The sequence below is a fragment of the Myotis nattereri genome (genome assembly GCF_964212035.1).
Source record: "Myotis nattereri genome assembly, chromosome: 1".
NCBI classification, from domain to species: Eukaryota; Metazoa; Chordata; class Mammalia; order Chiroptera; family Vespertilionidae; genus Myotis; species Myotis nattereri.
This window is the reverse complement of record NC_138075.1, coordinates 108,355,631-108,361,630: the sequence shown is the minus strand read 5'-3', so window position 1 is coordinate 108,361,630 and position 6,000 is coordinate 108,355,631. Positions and strand designations below refer to the sequence as shown.

Here is a 6,000-nt window from a genome sequence, read left to right as displayed (position 1 = left end):
CCTAAGAGATGAATAAAATCCATGATGGCCACATTTATCCTTAAAAAACAAGAACCTCTTTTAAAATATAAGTTTACTTAAAAAATCCACCAGTCCCAAGAAAAATAGGTTATCATCTTATATTACACTCTCTGGACCCAGCTGCCTTGTAACTTTCTGTCCTTGAAGATAGCAAAAGCACCCCTTGAAGAAACCCATTTGCTGAGTCCACAAACCTTTTGGCCCCATCACTGATGTCTTCTCATATTACAACCTTCTTTGAATGATGCCAAATATATTTTTGGTCAGTCTCCTTCAAGCAGACACTTTACATTACTTGCCCAAGTATTTTCTAACCATCAGGGGATGGTATGATTTTTATATTGTAGAACATTTAGCTGCTTTATGCCAATCTTAAATGGAGATGCAAGGATTTTTGAAAATTCCTTCTTAAGGAGCTTGAAGAATTAAAAAGGAAACCATTTCTTAATTTCATAATTCAACAAAGAGCTTAACTGTATCTATGTGTGTGTGCACATGCTGAGGGTGGAAGGAATGTTAGCAAACACTGACCTGAAGTTAAAATCTCATGGAACCACAGCATTTAAGAGCAGAAAGGATTCTTTTAATGGATAACAGAGAGATGTACCTTCCCTGGGGGTTAATCTTCTGATTGAATCTCAAATTTAGAAAGTTCAAAACAGAATTCTTTTTTTTTTTATTTTGTAATCAGTGTATTAAGGAGACATTCATACATTTCAAGAATTGCTTAAATTCTGGTAGCCAGATTTAAGCTTGTGAACATATGACTTTAAACATACAATAAAGCTATTCATAATTTGCTATACTACCAACATTAAATTACAGTTACTTTGGAGCATAAGTTAAATGGTTTAAAGTAAGCCGGTAACATACCTAAAACACACCTTCCCATCTCATACATGCAAATTACTTCTCCATGTAAAGGTTTCATCACTCAACTTCTAAGTTAGCCTACTCCAGAAGTCACTACTCTAAGGCTTATGGTCCAAAGAGAAGGGGGAAAAAATGTAACCAAGGACTGATATATAGTTATATATAATAATTTAAAAAAAGATGGCACCACAGAAGGGAATGCAATTCTACAGATGCAAGCCCTCAAGAAGCAGATTATGATAAACCCCTTCTTTGTAAAGGTATCATTTCTATCACTGATACCACAGGTTAAATTATATGGCATGCCACCTTCAAGTAACAGTTGAGGCAACAGAATAAATGCAGAGGCATCACAATGAATCCCACTTAATACAACTATACAAACTAACACTTCTCTACAAATTCAGTTCTTTGTCTGACTGTCAGTTAAATACAGAATTGTAACTTTGTAGCTTAACAATTAAGGGTCACACACCAAAGTCAATACATATATCTAGCATTTCAGTCTAAGCTATTCCATGTACATAGCTAAAATTAATTACAAAGTATGGCCTAGCAAATGCTAGGGGAATTTTTTTTACAGGTATTAAACTTATCTTGCACACAAGTCATCATAAATATAGGGCAAAGTCAGAGCTTTTATATTTGAGTTTATTCTTCATTTAACTTTTAAAACACTACTATACTTGAATATTAAAACAAAAACAATAGAAAGTAGTGAGCATATTATGGTTACAGTCCTTGACTCATTCACTACTGTATATAAAATGCCAGCAGTGAGTGTTATTCACTGGCCCCATTAAGAGGTCTGATACTGAACACCACCCCTAGGATGATGTTCATCATCCTCGTATGCTTCTCCATTGTAATGGCGCTGTCTTTCTTGATTTGGATCAAAGTCCACCAGTTCTACCTGGTCCATTTCATCAGTCTCTTCTACTTCCTTCCTTTCAGGTAGGAGTTTTTCCAGCAAAGAGAGTTTATCAGGAGAGAGAAAGCCATTCTCAGGAAAGTTTACCTTAAATTCGATGATTAGGCGATCCTTTTCATATGGTCTATGATAAACTGGCATGCCTTCATTTAATACACACTTGATATCTCCATTCTTGACAATCTGACCTGGATGAGAGGTGATGACTATGGTTTGGTTGTCAAGAGTAGCTATTGGCTTTTGGAAGCCACACAAAACTTCAACCAGCTGTATGTCCAATGTCCATACACATGAAAAGGTCTTCTCCTTGTCGAGTGAAAACAGCATGGTCCTTCCAATCTAAAACAATGATAATATCTCCTGGCTCCAGTCCTTGTTCCTGGTCTCCTTCACCATGGAATGTTATCTTCTGGCCATCTTTCATGCCTTTATCAATATGAACTTCTAGATTCTTCTTCTCTCGAACTATCTTCCTTCCGTTGCAGCTTTTACATCTGTCTTTAGGACTGATCCTTTCCTCATGGCCCTGACACTCCATGCATACAGACTGAATTTGCTGAACCATTCCAGGGCCTATCTGATGAATTCTTTTTTGCATTCCAGTACCTAGGCAATTGGGACAGCACTCTACTGCTCCTTTCTTACCACCTTGGCCTTCACATTTGTCACAAATCACATTCTTTTGTAGAGCTAGTTTTCTCATTGCACCATTATATGTCTTCTAAGGTTACAGAGAGCTGATGCACAACATTTTTACCTCTCCTTTCTCTCTGCATCCTTCCTCCTCCTCCAAAAAACATATCAAAGATGTCCGTGGGGGGACCAAAACCACCACCTGTTCCACATTCCTTAATTGCTTGTTCTCCTCCTTTGTCATTTAATTTCCTTTTCTTTGCATCAGAGAGCACTTTGTAAGCTTGAGGAATCTGTTTAAACTTCTCTTCTTCATTTGGATTCTTAACAGGGTGGTACTTCAAGGCCAGCTTCCTATAAGCCTTTTTCAGTTCTTCCTGGGTGGCATTGGGTTTGACCCCTAAAACATCATAGTAAGTGGTTTCTTTCACCATTTTTGACAGCCGGTGAGTAGGCCGAGGCAGATGTGGAGGAGCTGGAAAGAGCGCGTTGCTGCATGCACCTCAGGAGGCCGCCGCTCCTTCACCTCTCACCAAGCATTCTGGAAAGTTCCACCCAAAACAGAATTCCTGAATTTTTCTTCCATAATGTTTCATCTTTAAGTTTAGGCCATCTCAAGCAGTGGAACCTTTTGTAGAGAGTGCCTGAGAAAGGCCCCTGAGCTGATTGTCACCTGAATCCAGTGGTGCCTGGCCGAGCCATGCCCTGGAAACATACCTTGCCAGAGGCAGGTGTATTGTAGCCTGACCTTCAGCTCATGTGCCAGGGTGGTGGGTTTCATTATCTAAATCCAGCCAAGCACCAGAAACAAAAACAATTAACTGGGCCCACCCAGAAGTGACAATTACAAAGAAGCTACAAGAATGCACATAATCTCCTTTGTCTTGGGCTTCAGTAAAACTTCCTGGTATTTTGCTGTATAAAATAAATGTGCTGATCGGCTCTGGGTCACTGTCTCTCCATCAGAGGACAGCTGTCCCACCCGGCCCCAGCTTTTTCTATTTCTGTGTCTCTTTCTTTCATTTTCTCAATCTCCAGCCACCCCTACTCAGGAACCAGACCGCTGTCTAGCCATGCTGGATGTGGAAAAGAGAGAAATATTTATAACCTTTATCCACCACCAAGTTGCTCAAGCCAAAAAACTTAGTTGTTCTTTATTATTTTTCTTTCATTTTCTTACACTCCCTCAGCAACTTCTGTCAGTTATCACCTGAACTGATTCCTCTTGCCTCCCTGCAATTCTCTACACATCAGCCAGTGATCTTTAATATAAATTGCATCTTGTCACTTGTGTAAGCATCCTTTTCACACCACACTTACAATACCATTGAAACTCTTTACCACACCTTATAAGACTCTACATGATTTTTTTATTGCCTACTTGGCCATTTCAAAACTGCTCTAACCTCTCATTACTCTCTCCAGCTGCACCATTTTTGTTGGTTTGTTGTTGTTCCTTGAAATACCAGAGCTCATTCCTATCTCAGGGCTTTGGCTTTTCTATCTTCCAAGTCCTTACAGGGCTGGCTCCTCCCCAACAAGCTGGTCTTCCTTCAAGTTACTTTTTCAGAGAGGACATTCCTCTTTCCTAGTTAGCTTGTATCTGAAAGGGCAAGGACTACACCCTCCATCTTGCCCCAGGGTAAGAGCTACGCCCTCCATCTTACCTTGGATTTTCCATTTTTGGGCAGCCATGTGCTCGGCAAGGCTTCTTCCTGGAAGTCCAAGCCTCTGCTAGCCACACCCAGGGCTTCTTTAAACTAACTAATGACAATCAAGGGAAGTGTGTGCCATAGATATGACCACATCCTGTGTAACAAGACACTGACTTGCGCCTGGCCAATCGGCAGGGCCCACACTTCTTTCTCCTCCCCTTACTCCAACCCCCTATAAAACCTCTCTCCACACAGAGTTCTCCCTCACTGCCACTTGGCTTGCCGTTGCATCAGTGAGTGTGGTCGGGAAGCTGAGCTAGCTCGAATAAAGACTCTTTGCTTTTGCATTGGACTTGGCTGGCTCCCTGGTGGGCTTTTGGGGATCTTGAAATCTGGGCATAACATTTGGGGGCTCGTCCGGGATCCCCAAGATCCTCAAGGGACCCCGATCCGGAGAGTCTGACTGGCCGCGGTAGGTGTCTGTGTGTTGTGTATTCTGTTCTGTGTGTTATATGTTCTGTCCTGTGTGAGCTCACTTCTGAAATTCTGTAGTTCTCGAAGCAGTCTAGGTGGACGCACTGCTGAAGGACCATGGGTGGGGAGAGTCGGAAGACGTTCTGCTCCCAGGAGGGATGCGTATTCCCCTCACGAGGGACGTGTATTCCCCTCACGTGTTTGAGACGAGGCGGGTTGCTCCCGCCGGTTTGGCGTAAGGCCATCGTCTAGTTGCTTCCATGGAGTTGGAAGGCTGTTCTTTGGGCCCCTTTGTTTGTCTGTGTCTGTGTTTTTCTGTTTTCTGTGGACTTACTGGATGGACATTATGAGATGGACTCAGACTGCTCCTTTGGGTATTGTGATTGATCATTTCAAGGAGATTGGGGGAGGCTGTAGAGCTCCCTCAGGAGTTGGGAAGTTGTTATTGTTTAAACTCTGAATGAATGTCTGGTGAAAGTGTGCGAGTGTGGAGGGAGGGGGCCTGCCCTCTCCACTCCTTTGTGTGGCTCCATGACTTCGGTTGGGCAGGCGTCTGAGTGAGGATATGTGAAAACAGGTCACCCCCTCCCCAAGTAAATGCGCCTGGGATTTCTGTGCACGTGTAAAGAGAAAAGCTGGCTTAAAACGAATGCGCACATAGTCCGATTTTGGATAGAGTTTTGAGCTGGAGTCTCTTTGCAAATGTGCAGGATGGAACCCAAGACTGATTATATACCCAAAGGAAAAGATAATGATGCTAGATTCTAGCAGAAAGATTGGCATTTCCATAATAAAGAACAGTTTTTAAATGCTAACGAAGGGTGTTCAGGCTGGCTTCCCAAGGCAATTTCTAATGAAGGAAGGGGCTAGTTGCTTCCCACCTGTAGCAAAATCTTAAAAGAAAGAATGTGGTCAATTTACATCTGAAAATACCAGGTAGGCCAGAACCTGTTTTGCAAGGCTCAAATGTGGTTTTCCAGAGCCGCTTGAAAGTAAAAAGTAAAGTTTACTCTAATTTGCCTCATGAAAAATCTAGAGGACAGAATTAAATCTGTTGGTTGAGTACTGAGAAATGCTGAATATTTAACTTGCCAGCTAAAAGTTTAAGGTTCGGATTGAATTGGGAAAAATTGTGTAATTGTGGTAACTAAATGCCTTTGCTTATTGGTCTGATTGAGAAGGGAGAATTGATTTTGTGACCTCAACTGAAGATTTTGATGCAAGGACCAGTTTAAATTTAATTGATATTTTTTAAGATAATTATAAAAGGTATAAACAGCTAATGAGATTTCAGTTTGTCTGCAATATAATGTTGGCCATCTATCTTTTAGGGATCCTGATTTGCAAAAAACAGTGTAGACAGCCATCATTTTGGGCTACATGACTTGGCAGCTGCCATGTCAGCCACATGGC

At 41.6% G+C, this 6,000-nt stretch overlaps 1 pseudogene across 1 annotated transcript; it reads right to left on the bottom strand.

Moving 5' to 3' along the window:
• Window positions 1-1,693: 1,693 nt before the first annotated feature.
• On the bottom strand, window positions 1,694-4,397 carry LOC308524815 (dnaJ homolog subfamily A member 1-like; annotated as a pseudogene). Its single transcript has one exon. The product of its transcript is annotated as a dnaJ homolog subfamily A member 1-like (transcript).
• Between the last annotated feature and the right edge of the window lie 1,603 nt (window positions 4,398-6,000).